The sequence below is a fragment of the Dendrobates tinctorius genome, unplaced genomic scaffold, assembly GCF_039654945.1.
Source record: "Dendrobates tinctorius isolate UK_male_01 unplaced genomic scaffold, ASM3965494v1 ptg000215l, whole genome shotgun sequence".
NCBI lineage: Eukaryota > Metazoa > Chordata > Amphibia > Anura > Dendrobatidae > Dendrobates > Dendrobates tinctorius.
In genome coordinates this window covers 1,741,486-1,764,934 of record NW_027361882.1, presented here as the reverse complement: position 1 = coordinate 1,764,934, position 23,449 = coordinate 1,741,486, and the positions used below count along the sequence as shown (strand labels likewise).

At 44.3% G+C, this 23,449-nt stretch overlaps 1 protein-coding gene across 6 annotated transcripts in view; it reads right to left on the bottom strand.

Annotated features, from left to right (window-relative positions):
- ADGRB1 (adhesion G protein-coupled receptor B1) overlaps nucleotides 1-23,449 on the bottom strand; it is a 758,475-nt gene that overhangs the window by 376,285 nt on the left and 358,741 nt on the right. The window lies entirely within an intron of this gene.

The window sequence follows — 23,449 nt, the reverse complement described above, 5'->3', positions numbered from 1 at the left end:
TAGAAAAGAGAATAAACCTTGGTGACAGCTCCTGGAAACGGCCATGCTGACTGTCACCAAACAGTCCTCGAAGCAAAACTAATAATGAAGCAGAAGGGCAAAATTGATAACAAACGTCTCAAAAAAGATAACTAAAGTTTCGCTATTAACAGTGATATTCTGTATTTTAGGCGTACATGCCACGCAATTCTGACTTTGCCCCCTCTGCTGAGGATGAGTGGCCCCTGTACCGCAGCTGAGACAGGAAAGTTATAACTCATGGATGACAATGCTCCTGCAATGCATCCAGCTGTGTATGAGTGATGGTGATGCTGAATATTGATCCACGCCTTAGCGACCTGTTCTCCTGTAATGTACGACGTCTGCGACTGATTAATGTCTAAGGTTTTATACAGTTTACTGTCTGATTGCTCATTTCTGTTTTGTTATATTTAGACATTTTATTATAAAAGTCAAATCATACGAGAATTCTACATAATATACTGTATATAGTTATATCCTTCCTGCGCTACATTATAGAGGACTAGATGGTGGCCCGATTCTAATGCATCGGGTATTCTAGAATATGTATGTAGTTTATTTATGAAGTTTTAATAATAATGCAATAATGTACCCCCCAATCCTGATATGCATGGTCCCCTCACCCCCCTTTCCTTGTATGCATGGTCCCGTCACCCCCCTTTCGTGGTATGCATGGTCCTCTCACCCCCCCAATCCTGATATGCATGGTACCCCTCACCCCCCAATCCTGGAATGCATGGTCCCTCCACCCCCCTTTCCTGGTATGCATGGTCCCGGCACCCCTCATTCCTGGTATGCATGGCCCCCTCACCCCCCTTTCCTGGTATGCATGGTCCCGTCACCCCCCTTTCCTGGTATGCATGGTCACCCTCACCCCCTTTTCCTGGTATGCATGGTCCCCTTCATCCCCCATTGATGGTATGCATTGTCCCTCTCACCCCCTTTGCTGATATGCATGGTCACCCTCACCCCCCTTTCCTGGTATGCATGGTCCCCCTCCCCCCATTGCTGGTATGCATGGTACCCCTCCCCTCATCGCTGGTATCCATGGTCCCCCTCCCCCCATTGCTGGTATGCATGGTCCCCCTCCCCATTGCTGGTATGCATGGTCCCCCTCCCCCCATTGCTGGTATGCATGGTCCCCTCACCCCCCCATTGGTGGTATGCATGGTCACCCTCACCCCCCTTTCCTGGTATGCATGGTCCCCCTCCCCCCATTGCTGGTATGCATGGTACCCCTCCCCCCATCGCTGGTATCCCTCCCCCCATTGCTGGTATGCATGGTCCCCCTCTCCCCATTGCTGGTATGCATGGTCCCCCTCCTCCCATTGCTGGTATGCATGGTCCCCCTCCCCCCCATTGCTGGTATGCATGGTCCCCTCACCCCCCCATTGGTGGTATGCATGGTCACCCTCACCCCCCTTTCCTGGTATGCATGGTCCCCCTCCCCCCATTGCTGGTATGCATGGTCCCCCTCCCCCCCATTGCTGGTATGCATGCTCCCCCTCCCCCCCATTGGTGGTATGCATGGTCACCCTCACCCCCCTTTCCTGGTATGCATGGTCCCCCTCCCTCCCCCCCCCCATTGCTGGTATGCATGGTCCCCCTCACCCCCCCATTGCTGGTATGCATGGTCCCCCTCACCTCCCCATTGCTGGTATGCATGGTCCCCCTCACCCCCCTTTGCTGGTATGCATGGTCCCCCTCCCTCCCCCCCCCATTGCTGGTATGCATGGTCCCCCTCACCCCCCCATTGCTGGTATGCATGGTCCCCCTCACCTCCCCATTGCTGGTATGCATGGTCCCCCTCACCCCCCTTTGCTGGTATATATGGTCACCCTCCCCCCATTGCTGGTATGCATGGTCCCCCTCACCCCCCATTGGTGGTATGCATGGTCACCTTGACCCCCCTTTCCAGGTATGCATGGTCCCCCTCACCCCCCCATTGCTGGTATGCATGGTCCCCCTCACCTCCCTTTGCTGGTATGCATGGTCCCCCTCACCCCACTTTGCTGGTATATATGGTCACCCTCCCCCCTTTCCTGGTATGCGTGGTCCCGCTGATTGGTCACGGCCTGATGGCCGCGACCAATCAGCGGCAGGCGCAGCTTACCGTTACAAACAGCGACTCGCGATTTCAGTTACAGAGAGACATGATAAGGCGTTTATATAGAGGATGTTCTCCTAAAAATGAAAAATAGCAATAGGAAATCCAAAGATTAATTCAACCTTAACCATCTCATATAGAGGCAGTACTATAGTAGTTATATTCTTGCACATAGGGGCAGTATTATAGTAGTTACAGTATATTATTGTACATAGGAACAGTATTATAGTAGTTATATTCTTGTAGATAGGGGCAGTATTATAGTAGTTATATTCTTGTAGATAGGAGCAGTATTATAGTATTTATATTCTTGCACATAGGAGCAGTATTATAGTAGTTATATTCTTGTACATAGGGGCAGTATTATAGTAGTTATATTCTTGTACATAGGGGCAGTATTATAGTAGTTATATTCTTGTACATAGGGGCAGTATTATAGTAGTTATATTCTTGTACATAGGAGCAGTATTATAGTAGTTATATTCTTGTACATAGGGGCAGTATTATAGTAGTTATATTCTTGTACATAGGGGCAGTATTATAGTAGTTATATTCTTGTACATAGGGGCAGTATTATAGTAGTTATATTCTTGTACATAGGGGCAGTATTATAGTAGTTATATTCTTGTACATAGGAGCAGTATTATAGTATTTATATTCTTGCACATAGGAGCAGTATTATAGTAGTTATATTCTTGTACATAGGGGCAGTATTATAGTAGTTATATTCTTGTACATAGGGGCAGTATTATAGTAGTTATATTCTTGTACATAGGGGCAGTATTATAGTAGTTATATTCTTGTACATAGGGGCAGTATTATAGTAGTTATATTCTTGTACATAGGGGGCAGTATTATAGTAGTTATATTCTTATACATAGGGGCAGTATTATAGTAGTTATATTCTTGTACATAGGGGCAGAATTATAGTAGTTATATTCTTGTACATAGGGGCAGTATTATTGTAGTTATATTCTTGTACATAGGGGCAGTATTATTGTAGTTATATTCTTGTACATAGGGGCAGTATTATAGTAGTTATATTCTTGTACATAAAGAGCAGTATTATAGTAGTTATATTCTTGTACATAGGAGCAGTATTATAGTATTTATATTCTTGTACATAGGGGCAGTATTATAGTAGTTATATTCTTGTACATAGGGTCAGTATTATAGTAGTTATATTCTTGTACATAGGGGCAGTATTATAGTAGTTATATTCTTGTACATAAAGAGCAGTATTATAGTAGTTATATTCTTGTACATAGGAGCAGTATTATAGTATTTATATTCTTGTACATAGGGGCCGTATTATTGTAGTTATATTCTTGTACATAGGGTCAGTATTATAGTAGTTATATTCTTGTACATAGGGGCAGTATTATAGTAGTTATATTCTTGTACATAAAGAGCAGTATTATAGTAGTTATATTCTTGTACATAGGAGCAGTATTATAGTATTTATATTCTTGTACATAGGGGCAGTATTATAGTAGTTATATTCTTGTACATAGGAGCAGTATTATAGTAGTTATATTCTTGTACATAGGGACAGTATTATAGTAGTTATATTCTTGTACATAGGGGCAGTATTATAGTAGTGATATTCTTGTACATATTGGGCAGTATTATAGTATTTATATTCTTGTACATAGGGGCAGTATTATAGTAGTTATATTCTTGTACATAGGGGCAGTATTATAGAAGTTATATTCTTATACATAGGGGCAGTATTATAGTAGTTATATTCTTGTACATAGGGGGCAGTATTATAGTAGTTATATTCGTGTACATAGGGGGCAGTATTACATTACTTGTACTTTTATCCATATAGTGCAGTTATTATAGATCTTATATGACTGTGTAAATCCAGTACATATTACTGTCTTAATTGACACACAATTCTGATGCCATAACGTCGTCTTGTACTTTGTCAGTTCCATATACCATTTCTGCTTTTCCTGTTAGGAAACAATATAATTGGCGTTCCCCATCCTGCTGACTGACTCTGGGGCTGACCTTGTTTCGTCCCTGTAGGACACTGTGTGTGTAGCGCACTCCTGTGGGGTTTTGTCACTTTCCACCGTGATCCTTATTAGGTTTCTTATGGGTCAAAGTTTATCGACATATCTGCAGGAACCCGGGAGTGTACTTATCACAATCAATAGCGTATCCATAACCGAAGAGCTCTCCTCCCTCCACCTTATGCCAAAAAGGCTTTTTAAGATAAATCGCCTTTATGATAGAGAATCATTAACCCCTTTCTCATTCATTCGCCACAAATGAGCCGTGTTTACATTTTGCACATCCTAACGCTACACGTTACCCCGAGTCCTAATGATTCGAGGTTAGGATTTTTTCTCCTTGCCCTCATTGAGCACCTAATGAGTCTCTCAATCAATGGACATGAATGGACGGGTGAATCTTCCGTCCCTGCAAACCATTAACAACCACGTGATTGTAGAACACATGAGAGGTATGAGAAGAGCCCGAGGGTCCTTAAGACTCTCGAATCTCACTTTTTTACGGCTTTTTCGGAAACCAGATCTGAGCGTTAGGGCAAATCGACATTGCCTTGTGCCATAGAATATGGATGCCACTGCACTCTCAAGATTTTGTAGGAAGTTTCTAAGGATATTTTCAACGTTTTGGATGCTCTTTACATCATTACTACCAGTTTTGGAAATTTTTGGGGCTCCAAGTGCATGGACTCTGATTGGCATCTACAGACATGATGATCGATGATGATTTTCTTACATTTTCCCTTTGGTTAATGAAAATGATACACTCATGTAACTGGTCTCGAGCCCAAGCTTGAAGCTCCTGGGTCCTATTGCAACATATCTAACAGGGTCCTCATCTAACATGTGACATTAATAAGTCGGGGGTCTTCTTCTGTAGCAGAGGAGGCACCACGGTTCATGTGCTACCTCCCCTTCTGTACCACTATAGATACCGTATTTTTTGGACTATAAGACGAACTTTTTGCTAAAATTTGAGAGGAATGAATTAACCTGCAGGAGCGCGGGATGCAGTCACACACGTGGAGGCAGAGCAGGGGTTAAACAGGTTTATTTACAGGGAGATGTGCGCTACGCAGGGAGTGAGGGATTGTAGGGTGTCGGAGAGGAATGGGGCAGAACTGGAAAGTTGGCAGGGTGGGTGAGGGACGAACGAGAGTTCAGTAATAAAGAGGTTAAACTTATTGGACTGTAGTCTTCTGTTGTGAGGGAGTACAGGATTCCAATGGTGGCACTGGCAACAGCGGTGCGGGTCGTCTCGTCACAGTCTCTGACAGGCGGGAATCCAACGGTGGCACCGACAACAGCGGCACATACAGTCTCTCAAGTCTCTGTCGACAATAAAGAGACAGCCTCTGGGGAAAACAACAGGATGCTGGGCAGTGAGCGGGGGTCCTGCTCTCAACGCTCTTAGTCACAAGTCCACACTCAGAATGTGTCACCGCAGGGACAGTGCCTCGCTCCTTGATCGGTCCAGCTACTACTCTCAGGGGCTCAGATCTGTTAGTGCGCACACAGGCCTGCACGCACTAACGACTGTCTCAGACTTGTCAAGGGAGTCTCCTCCGGTCACTGAGGCTGGCGGGTCCATGTTTACACAGAGGGCTCTCACCGCATACAGGAAGTCTCTTTTGAGCAAACGGTCACTCTTGGGCAGAGCGGGTGCGGTACTGTCTCCTAGTGTACAGCACCTGGCTTAGCTCCGCACACTCCGCTCTGCTGGCACAGCTCCGCACACTCCGCTCTGCTGGCACAGCTCCGCACACTCCACTCTGCTGGCACAGCTCCGCACACTCCGCTCTGCTGGCACAGTTCCGCACACTCCGCTCTGCTGGCACAGCTCCGCACACTCCGCTCTGCTGGCACAGCTCCGCACACTCAGCTCTGCTGGCACAGCTCCGCACACTCCGCTCTGCTGGCACAGCTCCGCACACTCCGCTCTGCTGGCACAGCTCCGCACACTCCGCTCTGCTGGCACAGCTCCGCACACTCCGCTCTGCTGGCACAGCTCCGCACACTCCGCTCTGCTGGCACAGCACCGCACACTCCGCTCTGCTGGCACAGCTCCGCACACTCCGCTCTGCTGGCACAGCTAATTCCCCCAGCACCACAGCTCCTATTCCGGGCAGCAGCAGCATGGCCTGTCACAGGGCCAGCACTCTCTGGAGGGGGAAGCAGAGCGCGCTCTCCTCTGCTGTATGCGCTACTCTTACTTGGCGCCAACTCCTGCTGCAGCGCGCTCTTTTCCTTCTTATCTCCCTGTGTCAGCGTGCTCTCTTTGGGCTCTCCCCACCCTCTTCTGTCAGCAGGAAACTCCGTCTCTCCTCTCCTTCCCTCCTGCAGCAGGGGAAGGTCCCCCTCCCTCAGACGTCCCCCCAGAAACAGAGGATGCAGCCCCTTCAGTTCCGGACCAGGCATGCAGGTACCCACGGTCCGATCCACCTCCTTACTGGAAAATAGGGGGGTGCATTTTATAGTCCGAACACAGGCTTTACAGGGGATTGTGGTAGTGGTGCATCAGCGGAACAGGCGGCAGAGGTGTGGCGATGCTGTGGCTCAGTGTCGGCGGAGTGCACCTGAGCAGGGTCGCTTCCTCAGGATGCCAGTGGCAGAAATGTGGCAGCGCCGAGGCCCGGTGTCCACAGCGAGCAGAGTGCATCACTGGTTTCCCTGCAGCCATCTTCCTGAAGCAGTGGGTGGCGCGTGCGCAGAATGAGGTGTCTGCAGCCCTCAGCTTCAGGAAAATGGCCGCCGGAGGCCGCACATGCACAGATTGAGATCTCAGCAGCCATTTTCCTTAAGCCGAGGTACACCGAGATCTCAATCAGCACACACGCGGTCTCAGCAAGATGGCCGCCGAAAAACCGGTGATGCGCTCAGCTCTGCTCGCTGTGGACACTGGGTCGCGGCATCCTGAGGAAGGGACCCTGGCTCCATGCTCTGCCTCACCGCCAACAGCAGCATTGCACCCCAGGACTGCAGCATTGCCCCACTTCTTCCGCCGCCGGCTTCCTGAGGAAGGGACCATGCCTCCAGTGACCCCGCTCTACCACCGCTGGCCCTCAGGTAAGGTACCTTAAATTCGGACAATAAGACGGACCCTCATCTTATGAAAATCTTTTTTCTGCTATTTTCCACCCCTAAATTTGGGGTGTGTCTTATGGTTCGGGGCGTCTTATATTCTGAAAAATACGGTACCTCTCAATGTACATCTCTATGGTTCACTGTGACTTCATCCCTCTCTCCAAGCTTCCAAGGACAGATGTAACAAGCGTCAAGCGAACATTCGTTTCACATTTTTGCTGCTTTATGAAAAGCTTGACGGACTATTAACGATGTAGTATAGCGGCCTGGCTATGAAGATATGATTTTTGCCGGCTACATCTGTAGAACAGTCACTTCTGCTTCCATGACAGCAGCTCCGGATGTGACTGTAGCATGAGGCTCAAACTATATATTATTGGATAAATCTTTATATTAATTTGCAATGTTAAAGTCTCGCCATAAAACCAACCCCCCCCAGACCCTTATAACGCTCGGATCTTCCATCTCTTGCATTATATCTTATTTTACATTTTAAAGATTTTGTGACAACATAAAACAACATAAAAGAGAAATCTAAGTATAAGTAATTGTGCCACACAGTAAAGATTAATATGGTGCTGTGACCATCTGGAGCTGGAGGACCTGGTGTTTATTCTCCCCCGTTCTCCATCTCCTACAAATGACTTTGGCTAAAATTCACTGTCCTTTTACTAAACTTTCATAAACCAATAATATACGTGAATATAAGAAACATTGACGAACTGAATCCTTCTAAGCTCTGTGTAGAAACAGGAGATCAATTTTCCCTGTATGACTCATCAGTCACTGCAAAAGTCTATGGTAGGGAGAGGGAGGAAGAATCAGCTGGGTCAGGAGTTAAAGAGGGGGATGAAAATGCAGGGAAAAGAGAAGAATTATCTAGATAGAAAGGCAAAAATGAGCAATTGTCAGTACACAGTGCTATATAATATGATGACTGGAATATATTACCAGGATAAAAACTTTGATGGGAGGAGGATGTGGGTGAGGATGTGGGTGAGGAGTGCTTCTTTACATCTGTACTGCTCAAGTCAAGACAACCTCCCAGCTCACTATGTAGTCATGTCACATTAGGGATGAAAGTGGAGAGGGGCGAGAGATGAGTAGAGTGAAAGAGATAAAGACAACTGCTGCTGCTTTGTAGTAGGTGTTTTCTTACAACAGTGCTGGATTCACAGCTACACTGCTAAGTACTCATCACTACACTGTTGATTCACAGCTACACTTTTGAGAACTCCTCTCTACACCAATGGATTAACAGCTACAATTCAGTACTCATTATTACACTGCTGGATTCACATCCAAATTAAGTACTCATCACTACACTGTTGGTTCACAGCTACACTGTTGAGTACTCCTCTCTACACTGATTGATTAACAGCTACACTTAAGTACTCATTATTACACTGCTGGATTCACAGCTAGATTGTTAAGTAGTCATCACTACAGTGCTGGATTCACAGCTACACTTCAGTACTCATTATTACAGTGCTGGATTCAAAGCTACACTGCTCCGTACTCATTACTACACTGCTGGATTCACAGCAAAATTATTCAGTACTCCTTACTCCACTACTGGAATCACAGCTGCACTACCTCCATGCTGCTGCGTCTTCTGAACATGTGCTACATAAAGACAGGGGAGCAGGAATCCCTTATGTCTGTGCGTGCTCTTTCTACGCACCAGCTCAGAGACAATTGAAAATTAAAAACAAAGCCTGCAGAGGGGAAAACTGGTGAAAAACACAGTATACAAGTCATATGATAGTGTTATTCCTTATGCACAGACAGCTTATTCTGAAACAAGAGGTACATTTGAATTCTCCACCCCTATATTGGTACAACCTGTACAGAATCCGGGCACAGCTCTTTACCCACTGGAGAGGAGGTGATTTAGCCTCCGGGGCCCCATTTCTTTGTGTCTATAGCACATGAGCCCCCTATATTTGTATCAGTCTATGTCACATTATCCCGCATTTTCGGGAGCACAAGTCCGTGTCCTTGTTCTTAAGATAGCATGACAGGCCGACCTGTTTCCTTGAATACGTTCCATGGAATACACAGCCTGGCGTAATATCATTTTCACAACGCGTCGCCTTAATTAGCCTCATAACTACCTCCTCTTGAAAGCTATTGTGTTTTGTAAGCAGTTAGAAGGTATCGGGCCGCGGCGCTCACATAAATGTTAATCATGCCTGGTTGACTTCCAATTACCAGAGCTCAGATCTCTTTTTTGTTTGTGTTCCTGTGTTGGGTTCTTGTTGTTTGCAGATGACTGACTCCCCATATTGGGCGAAAATGAAGTGGTGGGGCGCCCACCGGAGGGGCACGGACTGGCTTCATCAGCGTGGTTGACCTTGGCTCTCGACTAAGTAGAAGAAAAACACCTGGAGGAAATCTCGTAATATCGGCTTGTGGACACACAAGAATATTCCGACAAATGGCTTCAATTCATCAATAGTGATCGTTTTTTTTTTTACATGTTAAATACAGGACATACGGGATGTTATGGGCCTTATCCATCACCGTGTCTCAAGTGTCTTCCCGTGATGAATCATCTGTAGAGAATAGTGCGTGCAGGACGGCTTCAGATCCATCAGCCGTCAGATCAATGACAGCCCCCGGAATGCACAATATTTGGCCTTTTGGTGCATCGGACGCATGCACTTTTATGGGTCATTTCACTTTATCATTATGTTTATCTTTAGGAAAAAAAAAAAAAAGTCAAATGTTGGAAAGAATGGAGCCCCTGAGGCTGGAGAGGAGAGACAGATTTCTAACAGCTCTGGAGATACAAACGGCTGCGGTGGGACCATCTACATCCCTCTCAGCTTGTTCTATGCAGCAAGCTCAATGTTCTCCTAATGTTTCCTCCGAGAGCGACTAGAAAGTCAAACACCGGCGCACACCTATATCATACCACTCTTTTTTAGAAACAAGTTATTTAGAATTTTCTCTTTGTAGGTGGAGAGAAACTCATGAGAATCAGATTGCGGGTTATGTTGGGTTCAAGGGACGCCATGTTTTCTCATCCTCAGTTATTAGTTACATGGAGGTTCATCAATGTAGCGTGCCATCATTGCTTACAATAAACTAATTAAGAATATTTTTGGTGCAGTTGGGTAGAGTCGTCTCATCATTAGAAGGCAGGGTCAGAAGAGTCATCTCATTATTAATAGAGGGCAGGGTCAGAAGAGTCATCTCATTATTATTAGAGGGCAGGGTCAGCAGAGTCATCTCATTATTATTAGAGGGCAGGACCAGAATAGTCACATTATTATAAGGCAGGATCAGAAGAGTCATCTCATTATCATTAGAGGGCAGGGTAAGCAGAGTCATCTCACTATCATTAAAGAGCAGCGTCAGCAGAGTCATCTCATTATTAGAGGGCAGGGTCAGTATAGTCAGCTGATTATTATAAGGCAGGATCAGAAGAGTCATCTCATTATCATTAGAGGGCAGGGTAAGCAGAGTCATCTCACTATCATTAAAGAGCAGCGTCAGCAGAGTCATCTCACTATTAGAGGGCAGGGTCAGTATAGTCAGCTGATTATTATAAGGCAGGATCAGAAGAGTTATCTCATTATCATTAGAGGGCAGGGTCGGCAATGTGATATCATCATTAGAGGGCAGGATCAACAGTGTCATCTCATCATCATTAGAAGGCAGAGTCAGAAGAATCATCTCATTACTATTAGAGGGCAGGGTCAACAGGGTCATTGCATTATCATTAGAGGGCAGGGTCAGCAGAGTAATCTCATTATTATTAGAAGGCAGGACCAGAGGAGTTATATTATTAGAAGGCAGGGTCAGAAGAGTCATCTCACCATCATTAGAGGGCAGGGTCGGCAATGTGATATCATCATTAGAGGGCAGGATCAACAGTGTCATCTCATCATCAGTAGAAGGCAGAGTCAGAAGAATCATCTCATTACTATTAGAGGGCAGGGTCAACAGGGTCATCGCATTATCATTAGAGGGCAGGGTCAGCAGAGTCATCGCATTATCATTAGAGAGCAGGGTCAGCAGAGTCATCTCATTATCATTAGAGGGCAGGGTCAACAGAGTCATATCATTATCATTAGAGAGAGCAGGATCAGCAGAGTCATCTCATCATTAGAGAGTAGGGCAGCAGAGTCATCATTATTATTAGAGGGCAGGGTCAGCAGAGTCATCTCATTATTATTAGAGAGCAGGGTCAGCAGAGTTACCTCATTATCATTAGAGGGCAGGGTCAGCAGAGTCATCTCATTATCATTAGAGAGAAGGGTCAGCAGAGTCATCTCATTATCATTAGAGAGAAGGGTCAGCAGAGTCATCTCATTATTATTAAAGGGTAGGGTCAGCAGAGTCATCTCATTATCATTAGAGGGCAGGATCAACATAGTTATCTCATTATCATTAGAGAGAAGGGTCAGCAGAGTCATCTCATTATTATTAAAGGGTAGGGTCAGCAGAGTCATCTCATTATCATTAGAGGGCAGGGTCAGCAGAGTCATCTCATTATCATTAGAGAGAAGGGTCAGCAGAGTCATCTCATTATCATTAGAGAGAAGGGTCAGCAGAGTCATCTCATTATCATTAGAGGGCAGGATCAACATAGTTATCTCATTATAACTAAAGAGCATGCTCAGAATATCTCTGTAGTTTTCCTTCCACTCTATGGGAAAAAAATGACCTACTCTATCACTTCCTGAAACCTTTTTTAGTCTTTTGACCTATACAAATTTTGATATAACATTTTGAGGCACAAAGATATCCAAATCAATTCATCAAATAGAACATAATTTTACCTCTATATAAGTCACTACTGCGACCACACTTAGAATACTGTGTACAGTTCTGGTCTCCAGTGTATAAGAAAGACAAAGCTGAACTGGAGCGGGTGCAGAGAAGAGCGGCCAAGGTTATTAGGGAACTGGGGGGTCTGCAATACCAAGACAGGTTATTACACTTGGGGTTATTTAGTTTGGAGAATCGAAGGCTTAGGGGTGATCTTATTACAATGTATAAATATATGCGGGGACAATACAAAGACCTTTCTAATGATCTTTTTACTCTTAGACCTGTGACGGGGACAAGGGGGCATCCTCTACGTCTGGAGGAAAGAAGGTTTAAGCATACTCACAGATGCGGATTCTTTACTGTAAGAGCAGTGAGACTATGGAACTCTCTGCCATATGATGTTGTAATTAGTGATTCCCTACTAAAATTTAAGAAGGGACTGGATGCCTTTCTTGAAAAGTATAATATTACAGGGTATATACACTAGTCTCCTTAATATTGCGTTGATCCAGGGAGCTAGTCTGATTGCCGTATGTGGAGTCGGGAAGGAATTTTTTTCCCCAATGTGAAGCTTACTGTTGCCACATGGGGTTTTTTTGCCTTCCTCTGGATCAACATGTTAGGGCAAGTTAGGATAGGATATGGGGTGAACTAGATGGACTTAAAGTCTCCCTTCAACCTTAATAACTATGTTACTATGTAAATGAGATTTCAGCCGTCCTCCTCGGGTATTCTGCGGTTCTTTCTCCTATTGATAACTCTCCTCTTTAATCTTGGATTCGTCTGACACGTCTTCTCATTTGGCTCCTCCATGGGATGTCCTTTGAGCCTTCTCATCAGGTTCTGTTTTCCTCTTTCTTTATGCCAAATTATGGCCACTTTGATGCCCTTATTCCTGACCCATCAGTGGGAACAGAATAGACACCATTCCTGGCCAGTGGCATCAGTGTAGCTTCTCTTCTTATACGGAGATTGCACTGTGTTCCCCACATTGGCAAATTCTATCTTCATGTTTGTAAGTGGAGGGCATTCATTGTGAATGAAGTCTCCTGTGAGATTTTCTAAAATGAAATGTAATCCAGTCTATTAAATACATTATCCTAAGTATACACTCCCGGCTGTTAATTGCTACATTTTCTTAAGTGCTTTAAATAGTAAGGGCTCTTCTCTGGCTTCAAATTGGACATCAGTGTCTCAGGAGTGAGTGATGATCTGAGGACACAGCTTCTCATTACATAGGAGATGTGATCTTAAGTCAGTTTGGCCACGATCCGAAGACAAATCTTTAGGATGTATCCACCTATTATCCCAAAACCATTAACGGATGGCTGACTCAGTGGAAAGGTGAGACTCGGGCCGCTCGTAAGCGGAAACTGTATCTGCTCTGGGCTTGGCAGAAATCTGGAGCCGCGATATCTGATAGCTGAAAGTGACATATACGGGACACATGATGACTGGACGAGATCATCTCGGAAACTGAACATCATGAGACTGCTCAAACAATATGGGGTGAATCCAGTCAATCCATTAATTCCTGCCTCCCAAGTTACTTTACTTTGACCAATGAAGAAAATCTAAGAAGGTGTCACTGATATACCTGCAAAGCGGTGGACACAAGTGTCCTTTTCAGCTGGATACCAGACACACATCTCTTTCTAAGTGTCCTTTTCAGCTGGATACCAGACACACATCTCTTTCTAAGTGTCCTTTTCAGCTGGATACCAGACACACATCTCTTTCTAAGTGTCCTTTTCAGCTGGATACCAGACACACATCTCTTTCTAAGTGTTCTTTTCAGCTGGATACCAGACACACATCTCTTTCTAAGTGTCCTTTTCAGCTGGATACCAGACACACATCTCTTTCTAAGTGTCCTTTTCAGCTGGATACCAGACACACATCTCTTTCTAAGTGTTCTTTTCAGCTGGATACCAGACACACATCTCTTTCTAAGTGTCCTTTTCAGCTGGACACTAGACACTAGTCACCTACCAAATGTAATTTTCAGCTGGATACCAGACACTAGTTTCCTTCCAAATTCGTGTCTGGCATCCAGCTGAAAAGGACATATGGGTGGAGACTTGTGTCTGGCATCCAACTGAAAAGAACATTTGGGAGGAGACTAGTGTCTGGTATCCAGCTGAAAAGGAAGACTACACCCATATGTCCTCTTCAGCTGGATACCAGACACTAGTCTCCTCCCAAATGTAATTTTCAGCTGGATACCAGACATTAGTCTCCTCCCAAATGTAATTTTTCAGCTGGATACCAGACATTAGTCTCCTCCCAAATATCCTCTTTAGCTGGATACCAGACACTAGTCTCCTCCCAAATATCCTCTTCAGCTGGATACCAGACACTAGTCTCCTCCCAAATATCCTCTTTAGCTGGATACCAGACACTAGTCTCCTCCCAAATATCCTCTTTAGCTGGATACCAGACACTAGTCTCCTCCCAAATATCCTCTTCAGCTGGATACCAGACACTAGTCTCCTCCCAAATATCCTCTTTAGCTGGATACCAGACACTTGTCTCCTCCCAAATTTCCTTTTCAGCTGGATACCAGGCACCGCAGAAATCATTGGTTTTGAACCCGAGTCTGCCGGCATGCTAGGAGTCGCAGTTTTCCAACCATTAGTAAGTCACAATACAATATCTCAGCTCCTTTGATCTTCCCACAGATTTGTCAGAAGAAAACCACACCAGCATCTTACTAACATTTCATGGTTGCCTCAGCAACGAGAAGACTTTACTGATTACTAAGTAATACGATTATCCGTCCATATCAGCATTGACATGGGTTACCCATTTACTTTTTTCTTTTAGATTTTTGTCCTACATGCCCCCATAGATCCTCACATCTGCCACTTTTTTGGTGCAAATTGAGCTAATGTACAACTTTTTATTTACAGCGCCTGCGACATTTCTAAAATTTTGTGCCCTTGTTTTCATGTAATGTATTTTGTACCTTTCTTGCCAAGAATTTGTGATTGTGGCCCAATAGTTTGAAACAGAAGTGTTGGAGTAACTAGGCAAGTCGCTCAAACACATGAAGTAGGTTAGATAAATTAGGTACAACTTACAATTGGCTCTCCAGAAATGTTATTCCAATCAGTGACTGGAGTAACATTTCTGCCTTCAGGTACTCCACAATATCTCATGAACGCCCACTTTGGCAGAGCTGGTTGAAACTGGCATGAAATTCACAAAATTTTTGTGCAATTTCATGTTGCCTAAAACAAAAGGCTTGTGATTTTGACAAATTTGCGATTTGAAACTTGCTAAAAAGTTGCATGTTTTGACCCAAATTGACTCCCAGAAGGCAGTGTAAACCGATGACTCTACTTTTCCCAGTTACACAAAGAAACCCAAGTCACAATTGCAAAAATGAAACTGAACGAAATTTAAGCTGGCGACGTAAATATGAGCAAAAAAAAATTGACTGCAAAAAATGCCTCGGATGACAATCTTCCTCTATAGAGTATCAAAATCTGCGGATTCCACATTGTGGTGGTTTGTCACTTTCCAACGCTAAGAAACCGGGAGCCTCGTGACTCTTCTACCATCTCATGTGTATTATTAGGAGGATGTTGACAATAATGAATCTTCTGACCAAAATTAAAAAAAAAAATGCAATTCAATTTTTTTTTTAACATTTCAAAACTGATCATTAATAATCTCCTATGGGAAAACCTGTATGGCGGGGATTTACCGTAATTGAATGGGTAAGACTTCTTTTTGCAAATTTTTTTTGCCCTACCAAAAATACAAAAATAAGTGCATTACTAAATAAATAGTGTTGATTAAAACGCTGACGATTTGTGTTTGTCTCTATAGACATTGACCACAAACACCTACTGTATTAGTAGTCTGGTCCTACCCTGGGTTACACTCTTCCATTGGTCAGTTGTTCCAATTGGTCAAGAAGGCATGAGCAGATGGAATACCATCATAAGACCACCCTTCTTATCACAACTTAGGCTAGTTTCACACTAGCGTTCTCGGGCGCAGCGCAGGGCTGCCGCTAAGCCCCGCCACCGGCCGTGCCCCCTTCCGGTCAGTTCCTCCTCTGATCGCATGATGCTGCATGCTATCAGTGTACCCTATATTTAGCATTGGGTACGCTGACCGTGCGCTGGTATGATTTTGCTGGCGCTGCGCTCAGGGCACAAAAACGCTCTGTGTTCCATTTGTGTGCACTGGGCGCAGCGCCAAAAGGGCGCAACGCCAGCAAAATCATACCAACACACGGTCAGCATACCCAACGCTAATATAGGGTACACTGATCGCATGCAGCGTCATGCGATCAGTGGAGGAACTGACTGGAGGGATGGTGGGTGGTGGCGGGGCTTAGCGGCGGCCCTGCGCTGTGCCCGAGAACGCTAGTGTGAAACTAGCCTGAGTTGTGATAAGAAGGGTGGTCTTATGACAGTATTCCATCTGCTCACGCCTTCTTGACCAATCAGAACAACTGAGCTATTGGAACCCGCCCTCTAGAAGCCAGAACGGCGTGGTGCTTTGAAAAAGTGACTCCAATTTTAGGAAGATGTTGCAGGACAAAATACATGATTTACCTTCAAAACCAGCCCTTCGAAAGGGAGCCCAAGAGCAAAATCCAAAGTAGTCACCCATTCACACTGATTACTTCATTTCAAGAGAGTTCATATCTGATGAGACAATCCCTTTATATTGAGGCAATGTTGGCCAAGATTTCTAAGACTGGAACCCAACAAACCAGTAATGTGGATCCGTTCTACCACGATCACCATCAGAAGCAAGAAGAACACAGAACATAAAGCCTAGGTCTGTCTTTTGCTCTTCTCGAGTTTCCACCGATTTTGCTCACAGTTTTTACCAAACCCACTTCGACTCCTGGCTTCCATCACCCACAGTGCTCACCCCGGGTAATGGATATAAATGGGCTTCCTATCGCTGATGGGCCACACAGCACCCGTCATTGACCTGCACAAACTGGAAGGATATTGAAGGCAGCTCTTACATCCAAACCATTTGTGATATCCATGATGACCTCTATGAACGTGTGTGGAGCAATATCCACTGACTTTCCCACTCTTGTTGCATCTCATAATCCTGGGAAGATTCCTAATAAAATTTGATCTCCATTTCTCCTTAGGAAAATTCAATCTTGAGCGCAGCTTTTCCAGAAATAAACTACCTTTGTCTTGATGAGATGAGACCCGGCACCCACCATGGTATCACCTCCAGGTGTCAAACATCTGAGATGTTCTTGGCACCATACATGGTAAACCTTACCCCTAACTCACACAGGCGACCATTAATTCACCGAGTTTTGGGCATTTTGCTGTTTGACTTTGATGTGATTCTCTTTTTTAGGTGATTTATTGATATTTTTTCAGCAGTGATGTGCCCTTGCGTGGCGTATGGAGGGCACATTCTGACAGGAAATATTTCCAGAATAGTAATAGAAATTAAATCCAGAGGGAATAGTGATGAATTTCTGGAGGTGATTTTTGGTGCTGTTAAAGGTTGAGTAATTGCAGAGTACTTTAGTTAATGTGGTTGCATCTAATGTGTTAAGACATAATGGGGACACCTCTCTGGGTGATAATTCGGTGCCTTTAATTTTATGTCGCCTGATTGGCACGCTAGTTTCGTGCTGCTCCAATGAAAGACAAAGGAGAGTGAGAAAATTCCTCTCATGGGCATTGGAAGTGATCCTAATGTGTTTGGTAAGGGAGACGACTCCACAATGACATTATCAGTGAGGTTACTGAAAGTCCTCTGGAAATAGTCACACTCGATGTATACAGAAGCGGGATCTGCTACAGGCATGAAGGAACGCGGAAGCAATCCAAGGCCAGCGATGACAGAGCAAAGGCAAGAAACTGGTATCAAAGTCATAAAGGAAAGGAGAAAGCGGAAGACACGTGAAATACTGTTAATAGGAGGAAGGATGGTGGGTAGCAGGATCCAGGAGAAGGCGCTGGTGGTCAGAGGTAGAAGAAGCAAAGACGGGCATAACAGGGCAGAAACTCATCATCGATAAATGGTAAAAACATTACACATCTACACATGAGGAAGTTACAAAGCATGAGAGTCAGGACAGAGCCTTATTGTAGGTCGTTCTATTCTTGTACATAGAAGCAGTATTATAGTAGTTATATCCTTATACATAGGAGCAGTATTATAGTAGTTATATTCTTGTACATAGGGGCAGTATTATAGTAGTTATATTATTGTACATAGGGGGCAGTATTATAGTAGTTATATTCTTGTACATAGGAGCAGTATTATAGTAGTTATATTCTTGTACATAGGGGGCAGTATTATAGTAGTTATATTCTTGTACATAGGGGCAGTATTGTAGTAGTTATATTCTTGTACATAGGAGCAGTATTATAGTAGTTATATTCTTGTACATAGGGGCAGTATTATAGTAGTTATATTCTTGTACATAGGAGCAGTATTATAGTAGTTATATTCTTGTACATAGGAGCAGTATTATAGTAGTTATATTCTTGTACATAGGAGCAGTATTATAGTAGTTATATTCTTGTACATAGGGGCAGTATTATAGTAGTTATATTCTTGTACATAGGGGCAGTATTATAGTAGTTATATTCTTGTACATAGGGGCAGTATTATAGTAGTTATATTCTTGTACATAGGGAGCAGTATTATAGTAGTTATATTCTTGTACATAGGAGGCAGTATTATAGTAGTTATATTCTTGTACATAGGGGCAGTATTATAGTAGTTATATTCTTGTACATAGGGGCAGTATTATAGTAGTTATATTCTTGTACATAGGGGCAGTATTACAGTAGTTATATTCTTGTATATAGGGGCAATTTTTATTGTAAAAACCAAACAAATCCAAATAACATTCCTCCAATAATACAAAACTGAATTCACTAGGATTGTACATACATTCATTACATATCCAGTTTATACATATCAAATTAACTTAGAGTCCATACTCGTAGTTTGAGGAGAGAAAAAAAAAAAAAAAAAACACTTTGCAAACAGAGCTCATCATGTTCCTACCCAGTGACTCATCCTTCTCTATCTTAACATTTCCTAATTTCTCCTAATGATTTTCCCTATCTGAGTTTGGACATTATCTGGTTGACGGCGTCACAGATCTGAGTCGGAGTTATTCTGTTCACCACCGGTCTCCATCTCAGACTCTACCCGAGTGCCCTCAGGTAAGGGCTTCCGCTTTGGCGGAGGACAGTCCTCTACGTCCCTATCACACTCTGCGTCAATTCTTTTAAGGTCATCTTCAAAATCGCCGTCAGACTCAGACAGAACATCAAACCTGTTAGATACGACCATTACACCTGCAGAGCTCTGGAATTTCTTCCCGGCTCCTTGGCCAGTGTCATACCCCTCAGGTTAACGGGAGGCCTTGTCCTTTTTCTTCCTTTTCTGATTATTGCTATACTCGTCAGACACAGATGGCAGCACTGAAGTAATGCCTTCCTGTGACCGCTGCCCCTGAGGTACAACCTCCATACTCCCCTGTTCTCTCTCTGAACCCTGCTGCTCTGGTGTTAGCTGAGTAGACCCCTGGTGGACCTCTGGTCTGGTCAGTATTTCCCCTGACAGTAAAGCTGCCTCCTCCAGAATCTCTGCCCCTGCCACCAAGTCCTCGTCAGGAAAGTCCTTACAGATATTGTGCCAGGCGTCTGGACAGTCCCTGTGAGGGTGACCGATCTTCCCACAGAGGTTGCACCTGATGTTCTGGCAGTCTGCAGCTAGATGGCCGACCTCCCCACACAGGCTGCACTTCACCACAGTACAGGTATTTGCCAGGTGACCTGCCTTGCCACATTTAAAGCACTTACGAGGCTGCCCAGGATAGAAACACACACCCCTCTCCCTCCCAATAAAGAAGGAGTTGGGTAAATGGGCAGTGATGTTATTGCACTGGCGCAGCTTCACCAAAACCCGCCACCCTCCCGTCCAGATCCCATCACTGTCTCTGCTTTTGGTGAGGTCAGAGACCAGGTCACAATGCCTCCGGAGCCACACCACAATGTCCTGCGGGGGAACAGACTCATTCCAGAAGATGACACTTACAGTGACAGTATCTGGCTTAGAGATAGGAATAAAGCTGAACTTACTCCAGCCCTCCGTGTCTCTAAACTTGGGGAAACTAGACCAGAATCTGTCCAGGTCAGACATGAGCTTAAAGCTGACATCATAGCCCTGCCTGTCTGGAAGATTAATCACTGCCAGGATGCTGACTGGCACAAACCCCATCTGGTGGCACAAGAGCTCCCTGATGACAAACCTCCTGTCTGGCAGGTCCTCCTTGGCACCTCTGTGCCGGAAACGCACAACGTTTCTCAGTTTAAACGCCTGGCCTGTATAGTTGGTACCAGAGGTAAAGGACGGAGCACCACGACTCCAGGCATTACTGGGGGGACCGTGCGGGGTCACATTGGGTTGACTGACGGGGTGAAGATCTGCAGCAGGAGGGGCAGCCACACCTTGTGTGCTTGAAATTAAAGGGGGGAAATCACAGACATTATCATGCACATTGTTATCATCAACATCAATGTCATTATCAGACTGTGCAGCGTCCACCAAAGATACTGTGCTCCCCCAAGCCCCCAGCCCCCCAGATACAGCGCGGTTATCCCCAGCATCAGAGCCCTGCTGGGCACCATCAGTAATGACCGGCACATGTCCACTGCCCAACTGTTGTGCTTGGCATTCTGAGACTTGTAGTCCCTCTGCTGGAAAGTGCAGTCCATGCTGCTGCTTGGAATCTTCTGCAGGCTGCTGTGCTGGGCATTCTGAGACTTGTGGTACACCTGCTGGAATCTGCATAACATGCTGCTGCTTGGGGTCTGCCGCAGGCTGCTGCGGCTGCAGCATTTGACCCTTTTGGAAGCAGAAACTTGCAGGCTGCAGCACTGGCCGCACCGGCTTCTGGGGCTCACCTGGGACAATGTCTGAGCTGGAACCTGCAGAGTCCTGCTTGTGTGACATAAACAGTTCCTGGTTCCTATAAGTCTCTGCCAGGGGCCCCATCTTCTCTAGGACACAGTCCATGTCCGTCACCACTTTTGCCAGCTGTATACCAAGCATGTTCAGAGTCTGATCACAAAAGGTGTGATCTCCACCAGGATTAGCAGCCTTTACATTATAGCCCATTTCTATTTGCTTCTGCAGCAAGTCTTTGTGCTGCTGTAACTCACCGAGCCTCTTGACCAGTCCTGGGATCTCCTCTGCGACCTGAAGCTCAGGTGCACGTGGCGTCTCCTCCTGGGATCCTGCTTTCAGCAATGTCCCTGGATGCTTGAAACCAGACGTCTCCTTAACTTTCACCACCGCTGGTTTCGTGGCTCCAGGCTCCACAGCACTTTTACTGCTGCCACCTGACTGCGACCTTGTGCGCCCAGAGCTCGCCATGCTGGCCACCACATGCTTCTGCTGCAGGTTCTCCTGGAGCGTCTGTCTCTCCAGTGAGGTTCTCCTCTGTCTGCTGGGAGTCAGCTGCACACCTGAAGATGGTGATGGCACCTCCTGAGCTGCAGGCTGCTTTCCTCCATTCAGCTTCTCACCAGTAGATTTCTTCTGGATTTCTCCTAGTTGTCCTTCACTCTGCTTGCCTTGGCTGGCCGACTGCTTAACTGGAACTTTCTTACCCACAGCCATGGCTTTTCCTTGTTCCGTTACTTTTTGCACTTTCACAGCTTCATCTTTCTTGCTGCTGCTGCTGCTACTTCCATTCTGAGCTTTCTTTCCATCAGAAACAACTTTGGGACTTGCATCCGCCTTAGACACAACTTGAGCGTTACTTCCAAGTGTAGGCCTGGAAGCCTGGGCCTTGCTTGGGGAGTTACCCCGCCCAGGGTGGCCTCCCCCTGGGCTTGCTCCAGACATCAGGAGAGCTACAAACACACAACCTCACAGCTAGGAGGCAGTATTATAGTAGTTATATTCTTGTACATAGGGGCAGTATTATAGTAGTTATATTCTTGTACATAGGGGCAGTATTATAGTAGTTATATTCTTGTATATAGGGGCAGTATTATTGTAGTTATATTATTGTATATAGGGGCAGTATTATAGTAGTTATGTTCTTGTACATAGGGGCAGTATTATAGTAGTTATATTCTTGTACATAGGGAGCAGTATTATAGTAGCTATATTCTTGTATATAAGGGCAGTATTATAGTAGTTATATTCTTGTACATAGGGAGCAGTATTATAGTAGTTATATTCTTGTACATAGGGGCAGTATTGTAGTAGTTATATTCTTGTACATAGGGAGCAGTATTATAGTAGTTATATTCTTGTACATAAGAGGCAGTATTATAGTAGTTATATTCTTGTACATAGGGGCAGTATTATAGTAGTTATGTTCTTGTACATAGGGGCAGTATTATAGTAGTTATATTCTTGTACATAGGGGTAGTATTATAGTAGTTATGTTCTTGTACATAGGGGCAGTATTATAGTAGTTATATTCTTGTACATAGGGAGCAGTATTATAGTAGTTATATTCTTGTACATAAGAGGCAGTATTATAGTAGTTATATTCTTGTACATAGGGGCAGTATTATAGTAGTTATGTTCTTGTACATAGGGGCAGTATTATAGTAGTTATATTCTTGTACATAGGGAGCAGTATTATAGTAGCTATATTCTTGTATATAAGGGCAGTATTATAGTAGTTATATTCTTGTACATAGGGGGCAGTATTATAGTAGTTATATTCTTGTATATAGGGGCAGTATTATAGCAGATATGTTATTGTACATAGGGGGCAGTATTATAGGAGTTATATTCTTGAACATAGGGGCAGTATTATAGTAGATATATTATTGTACATAGGGGCAGTATTATAGTAGTTATATTCTTGTACATAGGAGCAGTATTATAGTAGTTATATTCTTGTACAGAGAAGCAGTATTATAGTAGTTATATTCTTGTACATAGTGAGCAGTATTATAGTCGTTATATTCTTGTACATAGGGGCAGTATTATAGTAGTTATATTCTTGTACATAGGGGCAGTATTATAGTAGTTATATTCTTGTATATAGGGGCAGTATTATTGTAGTTATATTATTGTATATAGGGGCAGTATTATAGTAGTTATATTCTTGTACATAGGAGCAGTATTATAGTAGGCATATTCTTGTACATAGGAGCGGTATTACAGTAGTTATATTCTTGTACATAGGGGCAATATTATAGTAGATATATTCTTGTACATAGGAGCGGTATTACAGTAGTTATATTCTTGTACATAGGGGCAGTATTATAGTAGTTATATTCTTGTACATAGAAGCAGTATTATAGTAGTTATATTCTTGTACATAGGGCAGTATTATAGTAGCTATATTCTTGTACATAGAAGCAGTATTATAGTAGTTATATTCTTGTACATAGGAGCAGTATTATAGCAGTTATATTCTTGTACATAG